The sequence below is a fragment of the Amblyomma maculatum genome, chromosome 5 (genome assembly GCF_055883805.1).
Source record: "Amblyomma maculatum isolate TAMU_Amacu chromosome 5, ASM5588380v1, whole genome shotgun sequence".
NCBI classification, from domain to species: domain Eukaryota; kingdom Metazoa; phylum Arthropoda; class Arachnida; order Ixodida; family Ixodidae; genus Amblyomma; species Amblyomma maculatum.
The window spans coordinates 91,235,581-91,257,732 of NC_139348.1; the positions used below are offsets into that span (position 1 = coordinate 91,235,581).

The 22,152-nt window shown below is 47.5% G+C and overlaps 1 long non-coding RNA gene across 1 annotated transcript in view; it reads left to right on the forward strand.

Moving 5' to 3' along the window:
• Nucleotides 1-4,457: 4,457 nt before the first annotated feature.
• LOC146188676 (uncharacterized) overlaps nt 4,458-22,152 on the forward strand; it is a 73,968-nt gene continuing 56,273 nt past the window's right edge. Inside the window, exon 1 of the long non-coding RNA XR_014707252.1 lies at nt 4,458-4,671. This is a non-coding gene — a long non-coding RNA (uncharacterized LOC146188676). The remainder of the gene's footprint in view (nt 4,672-22,152) is intronic.

Consider the following 22,152-nt stretch of genomic DNA (forward strand, 5'->3'; position numbering starts at 1 on the left):
CTTACTAAAAGAAAGCATCAGCACCATTTTCTCAATGTGCTGTAATGCAACAATAAAATGGAGAGCATCCCTTCTTGTATCTTTTTTTATTCAACAGAGGAATACTTATTTGTGTGGTACGCTTATCTGGTGAAGCAAAATGCAGATCAACATCTTTTTGAGACCAAGTTCGAACTTCTTACATAGTAGGCTGCACAATAATAAAGCCAAGGGCACAAACACAATATTGAAAAGATGCATGTTGTCTACCGGAGCCCACATAAATTCAAGAGCTACACAAAATCAGCTCCCTGAACGCTACCTATAAAAGAAATGCTAAATGCATCACTGAACATGGTGCACACGGAACTGTACACTAGCAAGTCAAGGGAAAGCTGAATCATGATCTCATAAATGAAGCACTGCTGATACTATAAGGCTCTGGCCTAATACAGGAATGGCATGATTCTAAGAAAGATGCAATACTCGCAGATATATATCAAGTGCAGTTAACCCCAATGTATCAGTATTGCTTGGAACTATGTATCAGATATAAAAGACTGCCCCAGAAGTGTAAACGTTTCCATGTTTTTTAGTAAGCTGCTTATAACAATGCTCTCTACAGCATTATAACTTATAACAATTATATTTGGCCACTGAGAGCGAACCTTTAAACAGATAAAACAGACATGCCGCAACATCAGCCAAACTACGCTCACAGTGTGAAAGAGCATGCATGAGAAGCTGGCATAAACATTTGACAAACAGACCAAATGCTGTGAAAGTGAAAATTGTATTTGAATATGCACACAGATGTCATGCCATAATATCAGAATTTTGGCCTATTGTTGGGATAATGGGAGTGAGTGTATTGCAAGCAAATCATTTTTTCCCTTTTAGGACATGGCTCACAATGCGTGCTTCAGACATCTTGTTCACATGAATGAGACAACTACACTCTTGATGTAATTGATATAGGGTTTCTAGGTGCGGTCAGGCAACCCGTGTTTGAAGACTTCAGGCCCAGAACTGAACGTGCCAAACATCTGGTGGAGCCGCGAGGTGCAGCTCGGCTAGTTGCGGTTGCCAGCTTCTTGGTCGAGTAACCAATGCTTTTCTCACACCACTGCAGCAGACTACATTCAGTAGTTCCACAGATGCAGACCTCACCCAGAGCAACATATTTTAAAACATTTTCAATTTCATATGTTTCAGATGCTTTCATTTTTGCTGGTAAGCTACCCCTGCTCTGCAGTAGTCTTTGCTGCATTCATAGCTGCTATAGTTTGCAGTTCTTGCAGGCTCTTCTTGGTCTGGTTTCGCCAAGTCCACTTAAAGGCGCACGAGGATGAAATGCTATGGCATCCCACAGATGAACAGCATTGTTTTGTCCACATTTGAAGGTGCCGCCGTTATAAGGAAGGCTCCGCCTGGGTGGCACAGTGGTTACGGCGCTCCACTACTGTTCCCATGTATGCGGGATCAAATTTCGGCCTCGGCGGGCGCTTTTCGATAGAATTTAAAAGCAGGGCGCCAGTGTGCTGTGCGATGTGAGTGCACGTTAAAGAACCTCAGGTGGCCAGAATTTCCAGTCTTCCACTACGGCGTCTCTCATAGCCTGAGTCGCTTTGGAAGGTAAAACCCCACAAACCAAACCTTTACAAGGAGGCACTGCATATGACCACTGCAAATTCTTTGGAGGTATCTGGTTGACTGCCTAGTAAAAAATAGCTCATGACCTCAGTATTCAATTTCAAAATTATGTAATGTGACCAAGAGTTTATTTTATTGATTTGATTTTTTTTTCTCGCTCTTTCAAGCTATGACGAGTGTGAGGCTGTTCTCTTTAGCTCTTAAAAACCCTACGTTCATTGTGAATCTATCCTGCTTAGTTTGATTTTTCCCTGTAGCATTTCTTAACCCTGAAATACGCTTCTAGGTTGTGCTGGAGTGCATTAGAAATATAATAACTGGGAAACAAGTACGCATTTTCTGTTCAAACTTCTTGTTTATTGACATTGAAACCAAATGCAGGGCTGCTAGTATGATGATGTTATTGTCATTAGATGGAGCTATTCATAGCTTTACTTTGTCACTTAAGTCAAGGGAGGTTAGGGTTATGGTGCATCAGTGTAATTTATTTCTGTTTCAGGAGTCAGCACTTTGCATTAAAGTCCATGTCACACCGCATTTTTTTGCATCACGACCTTACAGAAAAACAGTTCTTGCAACATTTCCTGCAAGAGCTTTGTCATTCACTGCCTTAAAGAACTACAATGAAGAATCAGGGTGAGTGGTGACAGCCATGCCGATATTGGATTCTGTATTTATACTTGCAGTTGCTGTTCAGTGCATAAGTGCAATGGTGGGTGCCATCACTCAGCTGCCGCCTTGGGAGCCATTGGGACCTCAAGTATGCCACTTAAAGAAGCCCACTTACCGGTCCCGAACTTGGACCGCACCATTCTTTCACACGCAAAATTGAAAGAAAAACATACAAGGCATGCATGTGGCCACCTTGTTGAGGATATTTCTAGGAGCTTGTTCCGTAATTTCATAAATTGTTTTTCACTGAAATATTTTTTTGTTTTTGAATCCAATATTCGGCCGTTGCCAGCACTCCAGAATAGGGCAAAATGTGCTTCCCTTGGTGTACTGTATATCTTCCAGTACTTTTTAACTTCCCCTTAACCAGCAGAACCCATTGACTGCAAACGGGTGTGAAATTTATGTACGCAATGTGTAATATAATTGCACAATTCTATTTGTGCATGAAGTTCAAACTTCTATCAAAAACCAAACATTCATCCCGCAGATAGTATCTGTTTCGTTTCATTTCATTTCATTTTATTTCCTTAAAGGCCCCAGGAAGGGTTGTTACATAAGGGGTGGGAAACAATATAAAAACATTGTTATTGTACATATTTTTTTACACTTTCAAAGAATTTTGATGAGCAGGTGATAACAGCGATGTCACCTGGAAGGCCATTCCAGTCTGCAGCTGCGCGGGGAAAAAAGGAATTCGAAAAGGTAACGGTGCGTGACAATGGACGGGCGACGTGCAGGCGATGACTTGTGCGGGGTGATATGCGTGCTGGGGGAAGAATATAAGGGGCTGCCCGCATGGGACTGTTGAATATTTTATGGAATAAAGAAAGAATAAAGAATAAAGATCATATTGCTATATGGCCACTTCAGATAGACTGCCTAAAGCTAAAATTGGCTTTTAGGCAGATTATTGCATTGTTGACGGCAAGAGCCAATGCAAGTAATGAAAATGGAAAGAGATAACGAAAATTTGGTATTATGATGCATTTGGCGACTTGCGCAAAGCTGGTATTCATGACATATCATTCAGCTGGGGCTATTAAAGTGACTTTTTCAGAGTTGCTATGTTAATATTGTTTTTTCGCACAGAATAATCGTATTCAAACAATGCTGCGTGCGACTACACTGTAGGGACTAAAGGCATGCCGTTGTGTTTATTTGTGCAGGTTGGTTATGAACGTTCCTTGTAGGCTGTCAAAATCAATTTATTGGTGGCAGCCAGCCTGGAAAAATTTTTGCCATTTGAGGTCTCACGTGAAATTTAGATAGCCAGCGTTCATTTGTGCAGGCTGACCCCTGAGAATCCACTGGAGGTCCCTTTCAGCTGGCAGGCAGGGGTGTCATGTTGGCTTTTAATAGACTCCCCTCCTTTCCATATGCATACTCTTCAGATGGACCACAGTGTGTTACGTCGGCTTTATGTGGGCACCCTTCTTTACACAGGCAGCTCCAGTCAATCCCTGTGGTTTCACTTTAAGCGGCCCTCTACCTTCTCTATTAGGTCACATATCGCTTCAGTGTATGCACTACCTGCTATAGCATAGGTCCCATTACGGACTTGTGTGGACACCCTTGATGCACATTACTGGGGCTTCCCCAGGAGTTCCTTGACTGTCCCCAATGGGAAACCCAAGGGGCAGCCTATGTCTGTCCTCATCAATGCCGAGTTGCAACTCCTGCAAACTCCCCAAATCTGGCCCATTAAGGCACTCCGCTCTGGCCCACAAGGGCGCGTTTGTGCTACTGGGTTTGTTTTTCCAGACCTGATCTATTATTTTTAATCTAGTTTTGTTCCCCTCCCCGCCATATTGCTTACTGGGGAGTGATGGTATTTGATATATAATTATCTAAATAAATAAAATGGCTCGGCCTAAATAATCTCGTGTTTTATGCACAACTCCCGAGAAAAATAAACCAAAAGCGCATGCAAGAATAATGTTTAATAACGGCTGGGGGATATCAAATTTGGCACTGAGCAGTCACGACAGTGGGAATAGAAAATACCTAAATAAGCGCATGACAAGCTTTCGTGACATTTCTACACTTGTCGTTGCACCAATTTTTCCAATTTGAATTAATTATGGCACTGGCGAATACCCGCGACATTTACAAATGAGCGTGATGATGACGACAACGCCCGCATGATTTCAATGCTTGGTGTTCCCTACTGAGCCTTATTATACGAAGCAATTCATTTCGTTGGCAGCCAGCAACGCTCTTCGAATACCAAGATACCAGGGTATGCGAATTGATGAAATCACAGCCGATAAGCCACAGAGATCCTACAGTCATTGCTTGCCACAAGAAAATGGTCTCGGGTGCGATAATTTCTTTTGTCTTGCTCATCCCTCCAGCATTCATAGCGTGAGTATGGCCTACCGTGCTATTTGTTACAGCGTGATTGGTTTTGAGTAGCAAATAAAAGCCGCTGCAAATGGTGGTTTAAATAAGCTACAGCGGAATGAATTGCGACCTTGTTTCGCTGCATCCGTGTTAGACAGGGGCGTTGCGTTTTGCTCTGCAGCTTGCTTTCCTTTTCTTCAGTTGGTGTAAGAATCACGGCTCTTAAGACCAAAATTATGACAATGATGAAGACCGTTGTTCATGGGCGTAATGGAAACGGCGCTGGAATGTGTTCAGTAAAATAATTTACTGTGGCCTCCGGCAATATCTTTAAGCTGAGGGTTCTTTGAAGGGTTGCGTCGTTTGTAATATTGAAGCCAGTGAAAGGCACATGTGTCAGAGGATGAACTAATGAACAGTCAAGTTTATAAATGTCAAAATATGTTTGCAACTAAGCTTTTACGATTAGTTTTAATTCTTACGAGCTTCACAATTAAGCGCACGTGCCTGGGACACTACATATTTTCAGCACTTTCTCAGTTTTTCGTATACCGGTATATTTTTAGTGTTCTGAATATGTGAGTGCTCTTTGCTTGGTGTCGCTTTTGCGATTCTGTGTGCTTAGTCGCTCTCTTAAGTCTGATTTGATGTTTTCCCCCTTGACACAATGTAGAACCCTTAACTCTAAATCTTTTTTTAAATGAAGAAAAAATAATGCACCGCATATATAACCGATCGTTGTAGTGACAGTGGTTTTCCTAAAGATATTTCCTTTAATGCGATTTATACACTGGAAGGTAGGAATGTTTTTAAGGTACCTATAAAATAATTCTGTATCAGTCGCATGAGAGATCGGTTATGGACATTTCATGATATGCTGACCAAAGCCAATTAGTACGGCTAAATGGGCTAGTTCGGGTGAAATAACACTTGAAATAATTGCGTGAAAAAACATTTTTCTCTCTGACTGTGTTTTTAACCTGGTTATTTCAAGCACTTACCAAAGGCGCTTTTTTTTCAAGCGCACAGCCAAAAGGAAGCGATTAATCAGCGGTAAACTGAGGAAGAACCACTTTAAAAAGAACACATATTAAAAGAAAGCACTACGCACTACCACCCTAACAGCAATGTGAAGTAAAACAAAAAGAAAAACAAGCTGACACTGGTACTCAAATGTATCATGTAGTGTGTCTGTTAAAGGGCAGCCTAAAATTGGTAGCGCAGTTCCGATCTGCAGAAATCTAAGTCATGCAGTTCTAAATTTTAAAAAGATAGAAACAAGGGAGGAGAATGCATATGTCATTAAAATGCATAAAAATAAAAATAATTCACGTTTTGTAATAGCAGCTCTATAATGGTAAAGTCCTAATGAAGTACCAATTAATTTAAATTTCGATTCCATACTTTATATATGCAATGGCTCTACATGTTTAAGTATTCAAGAATAATGCAATAGAGAATTTTAGTATGGAGCTTAATTTTGTGCGGAAGGCATTTCTTGGTAGTCGAGGAAACCGGAATGTATGAACTCTCCGTGACATCGCCTAGCATACCAGATACAGCAGCAAAGCAACCGAAAACATCTTTTTTTTGCCCAGAAATAACACACAGGAACATATCGGACTCCTTGGTGGCCGCTAACACATGAGCACAGATATAACTGTGAGAAAATAAATTTAATACTTTGAATGGTTCTAAAATACAGGATGTAAAAATGTTCCTATATCTGTACAAAAATGGTAAGATATATATATATATATATATATATATATATATATATATATATATATATATATATATATATATATATATATATATATTGTCACGTACACGGTGACTAAGGATACCAATGATAGCAGGGGGTAGCCAGACACAACAACATAGCAGCACAGACGCAAACGTGCAAGCGACACTTTGTCGTCCTCTTCAACTTCGTTCTCCTTTCACACCTCAGTCATGCGCCACCTGGCAACGCTAGGTGGCATTACCCCCTCCTTCCGAAAAAAAAATGAGAAGGGCCGGTAAAAATGGTGTGAAAAGCAAGAGAGTGGTCACAGCGGGTGGCCATACGCTATCGGTGGTAGTAAGGCTTCAGTCGCACAATGTGGACAATGTCCGAGCTGTGCTTTCGACGTTTTGGCTGTGTGGCACCGTCTGGGATAACTTCATAACTGATGTCACTCACACGGCGCAACACTTTGTACGGCCCGAAGTAGCGGGAAAGGAGTTTATCTGACAAGCCTGGACGGCGAACTGGTGCCCATACCCAGACTTGGTCTCCAGGCTTGTAGTCAACCTGGCGGTGCCGGAGGTTGTAACGGTGCGCGTCAGTGGTCTGCTGCTGCCCAATGTGCACACGGGCGAGCTGGCGGGCTTCCTCAGCGCGGATGGCATATTGCTGGGCATCTGAGGATAGCTGGTCATCATCTGGGCACGGGAGCATGGAATCGAGCATGCTCTGAACTTCGCGTCCGTAAACAAGTCGAAATGGTGTGAAGCGCGTTGTCTCTTGTAAGGCTGTATTATACGCAAATGTGACGTACGGCAGCACCTCGTCCCAGGTCTTGTGCTGCACATCGACGTACATTGCCAACATGTCCGCAATCGTCTTATTCAATCTTTCTGTAAGGCCATTGCTTTGTGGATGGTACGCTGTGGTCTTGAGATGGGTCGTGCAACTCAGCTCAAATATGCGGTCGATCAGCTGTGAAGTGAAAGCTGTCCCTCTGTCGGTAATGACGTAGGAAGGGGCGCCATCCCGCAAGACTATGTTGTGCATGAAAAACTCTGCTACTTCGGAAGCTGTGGCATGAGGTATTGCCTTTGTCTCAGCGTATCGAGTCAGGTAGTCAGTAGCGACTACTATCCATTTGTTTCCGGCCTGCGACAAAGGGAAAGGGCCAAGGAGATCCATTCCAATTTGGTCGAACGGAATGCGGGGTACTTTAACGGGCTTGAGAAATCCGGCAGGCTTCTGGGGCGGTGTTTTACGGCGCTGGAATTCGCGACAGCTTCGTACATAGCGTTTCACAGCTGCGGAGAGTCCTGGCCAGTAATACATGTTGCGCACTCGAGCAAGAGTCCGTGAGCAACCCAAATGACCAGACGTTGGTTCATCATGGCAAGCAAGGAGAATATCCTCACGGAGCTCGCATGGCACTACCAGAAGGTAAGTTCTGTCTTGGCCTTGGGAGTTTCTTTTATGCAAGACGCCTTGCCGTATGCAGAAGGAACCAAGGTGCCGAGATAGGTGTCGAGGCAGGGTCGTATCACGTCCTTCCAGATAATCGATGAGTGGAAGGATGTCTGGATCAGCTCTTTGTCGATCCCTGAGCTCAGATGCACTGAGGGCTCCTAGAAAACCGCTATCGTCATCGGCTGTAGTATCGCCAGTGTCAACGGGTGCTCGTGACAGCGTGTCGGCGTCTTCGTGTTTGCGGCCGGACTTGTAAACAATGGTTATGTCAAACTCCTGAAGTCGTAAACTCCAGCGCGCAAGTCGTCCAGATGGGTCTCGCAGATTTGCCAGCCAGCACAAACAATGATGGTCGGTGACGACTTTAGATGGCCGGCCGTAAAGATAGGGGCGAAACTTCATAGTAGCCCATACGACCGCCAGGCATTCCTTTTCTGAGGTGGAATAGTTCATTTCGGCACGAGAGAGAGTGCGGCTAGCATAGGCTATTACTCGCTCAAATCCGTCTTGATGCTGAACAAGGACCGCGCCAAGACCGATACTACTGGCGTCAGTGTGCACCTCAGTGTCAGCCGCTTCATCGAAGTGCGCCAGAACAGGGGATGTTTGAAGGCGCTCACGAAGCAAAGAGGAGGCCATCTGCTGCTCAGAGTTCCACACAAAGGAGGTGTCTTTCCTTGTAAGGCGCGTCAGAGGTTCTGTGATCTGAGAAAAGTCCGCAGTGAAACGCCGATAATATGCGCACAGGCCGAGGAAGCGCTGAACAGCCTTCTTATATTAGCTGGAACGGGAAATCGTGCGACGGCAGCAGTCTTATCGGGATCCGGGCGCACCCCATCAGCGCTTACAACATGGCCGAGGAACTTGAGTTCTGTATACTCGAAGTGGCATTTCTGGGGCTTCAGCGTGAGATCAGCAGAACGGAGGGCTTCCAGGACAGCTCGAAGGCGTTCGAGGTGTTGATCAAATGTTTCGGAAGAAACAATTACGTCGTCCAAGTACACAAGACAGATCTGCCACTTGAGGCCAGTGAGGACGGTGTCCATCATCCTTTGGAATGTAGCTGGGGCAGAGCACAATCCAAATGGGAGTACTTTGAATTCATATAGGCCATTTGGAGTGACAAATGCGGTTTTTTCTCGGTCTCTTTCGTCTACTTCGATTTACCAATAGCCGCTTTTTAAATCAATAGATGAAAAATACTTCGCACGTCGCAATCTGTCCAGTGAGTCATCGATGCGCGGCAACGGGTATACATCTTTCTTTGTCACATTATTCAATTTCCGATAGTCGACGCAAAATCGGAGTGCCGTCTTTCTTTTTGACCAGGACTACTGGTGAAGACCACGGACTTTGTGAAGGCTGCACAACACCATCATCCAGCATCTCCTGAACCTGCGTCTGGATCACTTCTCGTTCTTTGGCAGACACACGATAAGGCTGCTGTCGTATTGGGCGAGCGTCGTCATAAGTAATGATGCGATGTTGTGTGATGGGCGTTTGACGAACCTTCGAGGAAGAAGCAAAGCAGTGCTTGAAGTCTAGCAGCAGTTGCTCTAAGGCCCGCCGTTTCTCCTTTGGCAAGTGACAGTTAATGTCGATGTTGTCAAGAGATGGCTCGTTAGTTTCTACTGCCGTGGATGCAAAACAGACCGGATCATGCGCAACATGGTCAGCAAAAGCGATAGCAGTCCCCGGGAACAAGTGTCGGTGCTCATTAGAAAAATTTGTGACAAGGAGTGCAGCCCGGCCATTGTGAAACGACAATAAACTTCGGGGAGCGCAAATGCCATGGCAAGCAGGAGTGTATGGTTCGCCTCCGCTACAGCATCACCGGTACGGAAATCGTCACAGGTAACTTCCACAAGAGCGCTGCTTCGCGGCGGCTGCGAGACGCTCTCAGCGGAAATACGAAGTGCGGTATTGCAAGGACTACTACTATCTTGTTCGGTAGGTTGTCCCATCGAAAACGTGACGAGTCTATTTCGCAGGTCGATAACTGCTCCGTACTCCCGCAGAAAGTCAATGCCGAGGATAAGGTCACGGGAGCAGTCACTTAAAACAACGCAACTAACGACGAACGTACGTCCGTTAATCTGAATGCTAGCCGTGCACATCCCCTATGGAGTAACTATATGACCGCCGGCGGTTCGAAGGTACACACCTGGCCAAGCAGTGAGCACCTTCCTCAAAACAGTCGCCATGCGACCGCTCAAAATTGAATAATCGTCACCGGTGTCCACTAATGCATTTACCGTAGTGCGACCGTCTAAAATAACCGGAATGTCCAGAGAAACGCTTTTTGCTTCCCTAGGTGACGGTACCAGCAGCTCGCGGTCGGATCGAAGCGGCGACGACGGAAGGTCTTCAACGCAGCGACTACCAGCGGCCTCGCCCCCGAAGGTCGCTGTTTTCAGTTTTCCCGATGAGGGCTAGACGAGCAGCCTTGGTCCTCTCGCGAGGAACCGCGGGTGAACGAGGAGGAGCGCCTTGGCGAAGGGGAGCGGGGCTGACGCTGCGAATGAGATGAAGAACGCTGCTCCGCCAGGTACTCCTCGATAACTCTGGGTCGTTGACCAAACCGGGGAGGAGGCGAGTCGATGCGGAAGCCGTGGAGACCGAGGCGTCGATACGGACAATCCCGGTAAAGATGTCCTGGTTCACCGCAGTGGAAGCAAAGCGGACGGCGGTCAGGCGTGCGCCAAATGTCGGCTTTGCGTCGGGGCAGCGGACGATTGTCGAAGTTCTGCACTGGCTGCACCGAGGGCAGCGAAACTATAGGTGACGCGAGAATGGGCGGTGGTGAAGGGGGAGCCTGACTCTGCAGAACTTCCGCATATGTGGGACGATTGTCGGTCCCCGACAGCAATGGCGGCCTCGGAACTACAGGCGAAAGAGGGCTCTTGAGCGCCTGTCGCACCTCCTCCCGCACTATAGCAGAAACGGAAGTTGGCGATTGCTGCAGAGGGCTCCAGAACTTGCTTAGTTCTTCGCGCACGATGCTTCGAATCAGTTCGCGCAATGCATCGGGATGCCGCTCTGAAGATCCAAATGATTCCGCGATTGTGCTTGTATGAAAAGGTCGGTCATAAGCCACGGCACGTTGGTGTAGCACCTTTTCCATTGTGGTGGCCTCCGCAAAGAATCCGTTTACAGTCGACGGTGGGTTTCGCACGAGGCCTGCGAACAGCTGCTCTTTCAAACCCTGCGTCAAGTGCCTGACCTTTTTGTCCTCGGACATGGCGGGATCGGCTCGCCTGAAGAGGCGCGTCATGTCTTTGACGTACGCTTGGACACTCTCATTCGGCCTTTGGATGCGAGAGTGAATGGCCCGTTCTGCATGCTCGCGACGATCTGCGCTAGTGTAAGCCTCGAGCAGTTGACGACGGAATTCCCGCCACGAAGTTAATACTTGCTCTCGGTTCTCGAACCAGATACAGGCGCCGTCCTCAAGGCTGAAGTAGACGTTCCTTAGTTTGGCCGCATCATCCCACTGGTTGAAAGCAGCGACACGTTCAAACCGAAGGAACCAGTCCTCCACATCCTCAAAGAGGTCCCCATGGAAAGACTTCGGTACCCGAGGGGCCTGCAAGGTGTAGTTACAGGCCGGTGCGACGCCCGTTACCTGCTGAGCAGGAGCACTAGATGTCATGGCGGCGGTAGATGGCTGAAACTCCGGAGACAGTCCCTGGAGCCGTCGACTGGAGCGATGCACGGGGGTGTCCAATGGTACAGGGCTGGCGCGACGTCTTGTAGATGGAGATTGTTGCATAGACGATCGTTTTACCCAGCAGCTCTACCAGAATGTCACGTACACGGTGAAAAAGGATACCAATGATAGCAGGGGTAGCCCAGACACCACAACACAGCAGCACAGACGCAAATGTGCAAGCGACACTTTGTCGTCCTCTTCAACTTCGTCCTCCTTTCACACCTCAGTCATGCGCCACCTGGCAGGCAATATATATATATATATATATATATATATATATATATATATATATATATATATATATATATATATATATATATATATATATATATACATATATATATACATATATATGTATATATATACTATATATATACATATATATATATATATATATATATATATATATATATATATATATATATATATATATATATCGAATATCTACCGAATATCTACCGACTATATATATATATATATATATATATAGTCGGTAGATATTCGGGTGTGTTTATTCGGTAAACCCAGATGGATCCAGCCGCTCAGGAGGAACTCCCTGAGGAGCGTCAGGCGTGGCGAATCAGCAAGGCAGCGACCAACTTCTTCGTCCTCGAGTGTGTCAGCACGCGATGCATGGCAGTGGCTATGAAGACGAAGATTACCGCACTAATATTGTCACGGACAACAGGGCTAGACGTGACTAAGACGACGGGACGAAGCTGAACCAGCAGGCAAAGTTCCGCGCACAGCACGCGAGACAACTTCGGTGTCCTTTTCTTCCAGGTGCCACCTAAGAACATCAGGGACAGCAGGTGGCATTACTCCCCCTCCTAAAAAAACGAAAGCACAGACTGGGCGCGAGCGATGGGCGATGCAAGTCAGTACAGAAAACGAATATAAAACGGAGGCGATGCCCTAGACAACTAAACGAGTGCATAGTACACTGCACATTACTGCGTGAAATGCGGTTTCATGCGGACAACCTGCACCACTTCGGAGCGTGGTTGCCGACGCGAGGTCTGCACAGTACCCGCTGGGAGGACTTCGTATGTGTAACACGGCGTAGAACCTTCTAAGGTCCAAAGTATCGCGACATCAGTTTTTCAGACAAGCCGGGACGGCGCACCGGTGTCCACAGCCAAACTTGCTCTCCTGGTTGGTATATGACGTGTCGATGACGGAGGTTGTAGCGACGCGTATCCTCTACCTGCTGTTGCTGAATGTGGATGCGGGCAAGTTGACGTGCTTCCTTGGCGCGCTGAGCAAACTGCTCAGCGTCTGGGATGAGAGGATTATTCGTGCAGCACGGAAGCATGGCATCTAACATCGTCTGAACGTCGCGTCCATAGAGCAGGCGAAATGGCGTAAAACGCGTAGTCTCTTGGATGGCAGTGTTGTAGGCATATGTGACGTACGGGAGAATCTCGTCCCAGGTCTTGTTCTTGGAGTCTATGTACATTGCAATCATGTCAGCGATCGTTTCATTGAGTCTCTCCGTGAGGCCATTCGTCTGTGGGTGATAAGCAGTGGTTTTGCGATGGCTCGTGTGACTCAGCTCAAATACGTTGTGCATAAGTTGTGCTGTAAACGCCGTGCCTCGATCGGTGATTACTTGGGACGGTGCGCCATGGCGCAACACAATCTGCTGCATAAAAAACTGGGCGATCTCAGATGACGTGCCTCGCTTCATCGCCTTGGTTTCAGCATACCGTGTGAGATAATCGGTCGCGACTATAATCCATTTGTTACCGACCGATGTCAGCGGAAATGGGCCCAGAAGGTCGATGCCGATTTTGTCAAACGGTGTTCGGGGAGGCGCAATAGGTTGGAGCAAACCCGCTGGCTTGAGAGGTGGCGCCTTTCGACGTTGGCACTCACGACAGCCTCTGACGTAGCGATGAACGGCGTCAGCGAGTTTAGGCCAATAATAGGCTTGACGAACTCGGGCGAGTGTGCGTGCAAAGCCCAAGTGGCCAGAGGTGGGCTCATCATGGCAAGCAAAAAGGATATCGGCACGGATGTCGGCTGGCACTACGAGGAGGAACGCTCGGTCAACAGTGCTGGAGTTTTGTTTGTATAAAACGCCATTCCGGACACAGAAAGCAGACAGGCTCCGAGCAAATTGCCAAGGGATATTAGCAGCGCGACCCTGCAGGTGGTCAATGACAGGTCGAAGGTCCGGGTCAGCTCGCTGTCGGGTCATTATGTCTGAAGCACTCGCCAGTCCAAGAAAACCGCTCTCATCGTCCGTGCTCTCATCGACTAAACCGACGGGTGCACGCGACAGCGCGTCAGCATCTTCGTGCTTCTGGCCAGATTTATACACAATCATCATCATCATCATCATCATCAGCCTGATTATACCCACTGCAGGGCGAAGGCCTCTCCAATATTTCTCCACTTAACCCGGTTCTGTGCTAGCTGCATCCACTTGACCCCTGCGAACTTCTTAATATCATCCGCCCACCTAACTTTCTGCCGCCCCCTGCTACGCTTTCCTTCCCTTGGAATCCAGTTTGTTACCCTCAGCGACCATCGGTTATCCTCTCTTCGCACTACATGTCCCGCCCATGTCCATTTTTTCTTAATTTCTACTAGAATGTCGGTAACTTGAGTTATTTCTCTGACCCACTCTGCACGCTTTCTATCTCTTAATGTTACCCCTACCATTTTTCGTTCCATAGCCCTCTGGGTTGTCCTCAACTTAAGTAGAACTCTCTTGGTTAGCCTCCACGTTTCAGCCCCATAGGTGAGTACAGGCAAGATGCAACTGTTGTATACTTTCCTCTTGAGCGATACCGGTAAGCTGCTAGCCATAATCTGTGAGTGCTTCCCAAATGCGCTCCATCCCAATCGTATTCTTCTTGTTATTTCCTTTTCGTGGTCCGGATCTGCGATTACTACCTGTCCTAAGTAGACATATTCGCCTGCTACTTCCAGTATTTCGCTACCTAATGTAAACTGCTGTTGCTTCCCGAGGCTGTTGAACATTACCTTAGTCTTCTGCATATTGATTTTCAAGCCTACCTTTCTACTTTTCCTGTCTAGGTCATCAATCATTATTTGCAGTTCATCCCCCGAGTTGCTTAGCAAGGCAATGTCATCAGCAAATCGCAGATTACTGAGGTGTTCTCCATCTACCCTTATCCCTAACTGCTCCCATTCCAAGTCTCTGAATACTTCCTCTAAACAAGCTGTGAATAGTACTGGAGAGATTGTGTCTCCTTGCCTAACACCTTTCTTTATGGGAATTTTGTTACTTTCTTTATGCAGAACTATGGTTGCTGTGCAGCCACTATATATATTTTCCAGCACTTTCACGTACGGCTCGTCTACCCCCTGATTTCGCAATGCCTGCATCACCGCCGAGGTTTCAACTGAGTCGAATGCTTTCTCGTAATCAATGAATGCTATGTATAAGGGCTGGTTATATTCCGAGCATTTTTCTATCACCTGATTGATGGTTATACAAAATGGTGTACTCGAATTCTTGGAGGCGAGGACTCCATCGTGCTAGGCGCCCCGATGGGTCGCGGAGGTTAGCCAGCCAGCACAAGGAATGATGATCGGTGACAGCTTTAAACTGGCGGCCGTAGAGGTAAGGCCTAAATTTCATGGTTGCCCACACAACCGCAAGGCATTCCTTTTCCGTAGTGGAGTAGTTTGTCTCGGCGCGGGAAAGCGTGCGGCTGGCATATGCTATTACCTTTTCGACGCCAGCTTGGTGTTGAACGAGTACAGCGCCAAGGCCGATATTGCTGGCGTCGGTGTGGACTTCGATGTCAGCGTCTTCAGGAAAGTGCACAAGAACAGGGCTTGTTTGCAGTCGGCTGCGCAGCTCCGCAAAAGCCTCTTGTTGCTCGGCGCCCCACACGAACTGTGTATCATCGCGCGTGCACGAGGCGAGTCAGGGGGCGGCAACTTTGGAAAAATCGGCGATGAAGCGGCGGTAGTTCGTGCAGAGACCCAGGAAGCGTTTCAAACTTCTCTTGTTTGCAGGAACGGGAAATTTGGCGACAGCAGAAGTCTTGTCGGGATCTGGCCTAACGCCTGCGGCACTCACAAGGTGACCAAGAAACTTCAACTCTTTGTAGCCAAAGTTGCACTCCTCGGGCTTCAGCATCAAGTCAGATGACCGGAGGGCATCTAATACTGTGCGCAGGCGTTCGAGGTGCTCTTCAAAGGTTTCAGAGAATACGACAACGTCGTCGAGATAGACTAAGCAGATTTGCCATTTGAGGCCGGCGAGGACGGTGTCCATCATGTGCTGAAAAGTTGCCGGCGCTGAACATAGGCCAAAAGGCAGCACTTTGAACTCATACAGTCCATCTGGGGTGACAAAAGCTGTTTTTTCGCGGTCCCGCTCATCAACCTCAATCTGCCAGTACCCACTCTTCAAGTCAATGGAGGAGAAGTACTGGGCGCGACGAAGCTTGTCGGGCGAATCGTCGATACGGGGCAGCGGGTAGACTTCTTTTTTAGTGATGGAATTCAGCTTTCGATAATCGACACAGAAGCGAAGGGTCCCATCTTTTTTCTTTCCCAGCACGACAGGGGATGATCACGGGCTGTTGGATGGTTGTATGGCACAATCACAAAGCATCTCCTGAACTTATGTCTGAATCGCTTCACGTTCCGTCGTTGAGATACGGTACGGCTGCTGGCGGATAGGGCGGGCGTCGTCAGGAGTAATGATGCGGTGCTTCACGAGAGGCGTTTGCCGTACTTTCGATGAGAACGCAAAGCAAGAGCTGAGCTCTAGTAGGAGGGCACGTAGCTCTTTATTCTGTGTGTCCGAGAGATCCGGACTAATATCAAGATGGTCAAGTGGGGGCTGCACAGTGCTAACAGCCCCAAACGTAAAACATTCAGAAACATCCGCTAAGGAGTCAGCAAACGCGATGGCAGTAGCACGAAACAGATTCCGGGGTTCGTTGGTGAAGTTAGTCACCAGGAGATCAGACCGGCCGTCGCGGAGGTGGATGAGGCTGCGCGCTGTACAGATGCCGTGGGTAAGCAAAAGTGACTGGTTGCCTTCCGCGACCGCATGCCCGTCACACAGTTCGTCGCAAGTAAGTCACAAAAACACTGGCGCGTGGCGGAATCGAAACGCTCTCGGCGGAGATTCGAAGGGCGGCGCGGCGTTGGCGATTCATGGCGTCAGTATCAGCAGCTTTCTCGGTTGAAAATGTCACTGTGCGCTTCCGGAGATCGATAATAGCTCCATACTCCCGGAGAAAATCAACCCCAAGGATAACGTCACGGGAGCAGTCAGGTATAACGAGGCAGCTTACAATAAACGTGGAGCTGAGAATTTGAACTCGTGCCGTGCACAGGCCACTAGGAGTTACGACATGTCCGCCAGCGGTGCGAATCTGCGCGCCCGACCATGGTGTGATGACTTTTTTTAGAAGCGCTGCTAGCTTCCCGCTTATAATCTAAAAGTCCGCGCCCGTGTCCACCAATGCGCTAACCTTATGGCCGTCGAGAAGCACGGGTCTGTCCAGCGAGAGTCGATGTTCATTCGTAGGAACTGTCGTCGGTGCCGTAAAATCCAGATCGCTCACAGGTCTCCTTGTCAGGGGGTCTTCGTCACGTCGATTGAAAGCGGCCTCGCCCCCGGAGGTCGCTGTCCTTAGTTTTCCCGGTGGGGGCTTGGCGAGCGTCGCTGCGCCGTCCAGGATGACCCGCGCTGCGGCGATGGTCGGCGTGGGGACGTGGATCGTGATTGCCGCTGAGAAGTTGGCGCTATGCGCTGCTGCGCTAATTAGTCTTCAATCCCTCGGGGTCTTTGGCCTATTGGAGGGCAACGCATGTCGATGGGAAATCCGTGAAGTCCAAGGTGTCGATAGGGGCACTGGCGATAGAGATGACCTGGCTCCCCGCGTTGGAAGCACAGGCGCTGGCGATTTGGGGCGCGCCACAGGTCCGCCTTCCGCTGGGGTGGCCGTTGGTTGTCGACGAACGGCTCAGTGTGTGCGGTATAAAGTGAGCCTTGATCGTGTGGCGGTAATGGCGCCGAAGCAGGGTCAGGGCGTCGCGCCATATCTGCATAAGTTGGACGCAGGTACTCCGTGGGGAAAGGTTGTGGATCAGCGGACGCTACCGAGGGCTTCAACGCTTGAAGCTCTTCGCGGACAATGCTAGCTACAGAGCCGACCATCGGCTGTGGAGCACCGAAAAGCTTCTGGAGCTCTTCGCGTACAACTGAGCGGATGATGTCGCGTAGGTTCGGGGTAGCCCCGAAGGCCGAAAACGGCTCCACAACCGAAGCGGCGACCACCGGCCTGTCGTAAGTGGTAGACCGCTGCCGGAGCATCCTCTCTTTTGTGACAGCTTCCGAAAGAAACTCGGCAACCGTCCTTGGTGGATTGCGCACGAGGCCAGCGAACAGTTGCTCTTTAATACCGTGCATAAGGTGGCGCACCTTTTTGTCTTCGGTCATGGCCGGGTCAGAACGTCGAAAGAGCCGGGTCATGTCCTCCACATAGATGGTCACAGTCTGATTTGGCATCTGTATACGAGACTGTAGAGCCCTTTCTGCGTGTTCTCGCCGATCCGCGCTGGTATAGGTCTCACGAATTCGTCGGCAGAACGCACGCCATGATGCTAGGGCGTCTTCTCGGTTCTCGTACCAAGTACGAGCGCCATCTTCCAGGCTGAAGAAGACATTTAGAAGCTTGGCGGCGTCGTCCCACTGATTAAACGAGGCGACCCGTTCAAATTGGATAAGCCAGTCTTCGACATCTTCGCTCTCACTGCCGTGGAAGGGCTGAGGCAGTCGTGGATTTTGCAGGGTGTAGTAAGTTGGAGCTCCTTGCATAGCCGGTCAAGGGGCGCCTGCGGTATTGAACTCCAACGGCAAGGGCTCAAGGGGCAGGCCTTGATTCCTTCGGCTAGTACGGTGCACAGGGGTGTCGACTGGCACAGGAATTGAGTCCTGGGTATGCGGTGGTGTACGAGACATGTACTGGGATCGAACCCTAGCGCCGACACCAAAATATGTCACGGACAACAGGGCTAGACGTGACTAAGACGACGGGACGAAGCTGAACCAGCAGGCAAGTTCCGCGCACAGCACGCGAGACAACTTCGGCGTCCTTTTCTTCCAGGTGCCACCTAAGAACATCAGGGACACCAGGTGGCATTATATATATATATATATATATATATATATATATATATATATATATATATATATATATATATATATATATATATATATATATATTTACATATATATATATATATTTGATACACATTTTCATTCGTATGGCTTAGTTACCGTAAGCAATGGTCCATTACGAGTGCAGCTTTCCATACCAGATGGGATGCCCTTGCCAAGAAAACTAAGCCATACCTCGTAAAGAAAATCTAGCTTGGCCGGATTAGGAGGTGGCCCTATCCATTTCCGACCTTGCTGTACAAGGGACCTTGCTTGCAAGAGCTCGGGCAGCGGCATCAGCCAATGAAGTCGCGGACTGAAAAGCCGATCAACCGATTTTAAACACCATCGCGCGAGCATCTACTGCACTGTGGTATTGCGAAAAACGCGAAGCAGCGACGATACGATTCCAATTACCTTTCCCTGGAGAATTATCATCTAGTAGGCTTTTCTGAATAAAGGGAAGAATCTTCGCTAATTAGGCTATTAATGCTCAGAAAAACTAATTATATCCTAAAATACATAGAGTAAGGCTGATACTGAGCAGGAAAAACATTCTATACATTTGAACTCGCATCGCCAAGAAGTCACTGCCAGTCTTTGCTTAGAAAAGAACACTTGTAGGCTACTTCCAATATTGGTGAATTGACTCGTCATAAAGAGCAGTTATTACGCATTTGCATTCACCGAAACCAAGCATTACGGCTAAAATCAAGCACATATGGCTGTGACAGAGATTTAACAGCCGGCTGAAAAACCGTTCTGCTTCCTAGGTTGTTAAATAGGCTAGTTGGACGCTACATTGCCACTTAAGGGCACAGAGAATGTTTAAGGGGAGAACACGCACTGTTGGATCTACAGGACACCAACACAGAAACACAGAGTCTGTCTTTTCTTCTTACTTAGTGTGCGCTTTTTTTGTACCTCTACCATGTCTTATTCCATCTTGCTGCCGGTCTTGAACCCACGACCAGCGTTTGTTCGAGACAGTTTACCAACATGTGCTAACCCGGAAATTTAGCAGAGTAGATGCGAGAATGGAGCCAGATAAGCGGAAATTTGTTTAGCTACTTAAAACGTTTGCGAAAGCGAAGTGGCTATGGTGGTAGAGCTATTTGGGAGACAATATTTCGGGCCACCGCCTCTGCCCGAGCTGTCTGGACCAAAGCCCGAGACAGGCCTAAGTGGGACCAAGCACACTGCCCGAGAACTAGTCCTTCGCCGAAAACGTGGGATATCGAATACAAGACTGTCTCAAAATTCGGTGATAATTAAAAATGAATGACGTAGTAAACGTGATAGCACATTCAACACCGCCTTTTTATTTTGCGAATGTTTTGTATTCACGGCCTGGAAGAACGTTTGACAGGGTGAAACGTGTTCAGTTGGTTTTCTTTCGGGGGAAAGTAAGGCACATTATCTGTCCCAGGTTATGATTGACATCAATATCATCATCATCCGGGCTATATTTATTCTACTATTCCTCTATTAACCCCGTCCTATGCTAGCGGCCTATGACATTGCCTTGCTAAGTAACTCGGGGGATGAACTGCAAATGATGATTGATGACCCAGACAGGAAAAGTAGAAAGGTAGGCTTGAAAATGAATATGCAGAAGACTAAGGTAATGTTCAACAGCCTCGGGAAGGAACACAACACCAGTTTACGTTAGGTAGCGAAGCACTGGAAGTAGTAGGCGAATATGTCTACTTAGGACAGGTAGTAACCGCAGATCGAGACCATGAAAAGGAAATAACAAAAAGAACAAGATTGGCATGGAGCGCGTTTGGCAAGCACTCGATGATTATGACTGGAAGCTGACCGGTATCGTTCAAGAGGAAAGTATAGAACAGTTGCATCTTACCTGTACTCACCTATGGGGCTGAAACTTGAAGGCTAACCAAGAGGGTTTCATTTAAGTTGAGGACAACGCGGAGGGCTATGGAACGAAAAATGGTAGGGGTAACATTAAGAGATAGGAAGCGTGCAAAGTGGGTCAAAAAAATAACTCAAGTTACTGACATTCTAGTGGAATTTAAGAAGAACAAATGGGCATGGGCAGGACATATAGTGCGAAGAGAGGATAACCGTTGGTAACAAACTGGATTCCAAGGGAAGGAAAGCGTAGCAGGGGGCGGCAGAAAGTTAGGTTGGTGAATGAGGTTAAAAATTTCGCAGGGGTCAAGACCGGGTTAATTGGAGAAAAATGGGAGAAGCCTTAGCCCTGCAGTGGGCATAATCTGGTTGATGATGATGATAATGCTAGATACATCCACTTTACCCCTGAGAACTTCTCAACCTTATCCGCCCACCTAACCTTCTGCCGCCCCATGCTACGCTTTCCTTCCCTTGGAATCTGTTACCGTAAGCGACCATTGGTTATCCTCTCTTCGCACTACATGTCCTGCCCATGCCCATTTCTCCTTGATTTCCACTAAAATGTCAGTAGCTTGAGCTATTTCTCAGACCCACTCAGCACGCTTCTTCTCTTAACTTTAGCCACGCCTCTTCTCAAATGAAGTAGAACACTTTTCGTTAGCCTCAAACTGCACACCTGCACTAAAAATAACGGTGTACAATCGTAGCTCGTCTATACGAATTCTTATCGCAAACTAACGTCCAGCTCAGCTATCAGATAGGTTCTAAATAGAAAGCCAAATAGAAAATGACCACCCTAACTAACGACTGGTTCAGCATTTTGATGCGAAATCATGGACATGTTGTTTACACGTTGTGCTGACCACTATAGGACACGGTGACGCTCTTTTTTAGATGAACAAGCTCTATAAATTATAGCGTAAAGTTTCCTCACGATTTGCACAAAACATAAACACAATCACATGGAGCTCTCACTAGCAGCTAAAGCGGCACGCATGCTCGTTTTCTCGCCGTATCGTCCCTCTGCTTCGCTTAGGATGACCTGTGTCGAGCAATCGATGCTCGCGCGGTATTCTTAAAATTCTTAAGACCGTATAATTAATAAAATTCTTGTATAATTATTTTACGATCAGGATGAAGCAGGTACATTCTAAAAAGATATGATCTTTGTCTTTCTGATGTGTGAACGACTTGCCGCTGAGCTGAAATATTTTCTGGATTGAGGCTACACTATTCCTTGGGGACTTAGTATTTATGTCCTTGGTTAACATTACGCTTCTGAAGAAAGGAAGCACCATCGCCTAGGAAAGACGGCGGAACACTGAGCTCCGGAATCTACCATCTTTGTGCTTAATCATTGAGCCTTAGACCTCAATCGCCCAGCTCACGTTATTCTGCAAGTATTGAGGTTCATACTGAGTCTTTATGTGCCGAATTTGACTGCTTTTGCGCTACAAACCGATCATCTGTAGATTCTGATAATACCCGAGGCTCGCTAAGCCTTTTCACAGACCTTGATTGGGGTTGCCACAGCCGCCACTTACCACCGAT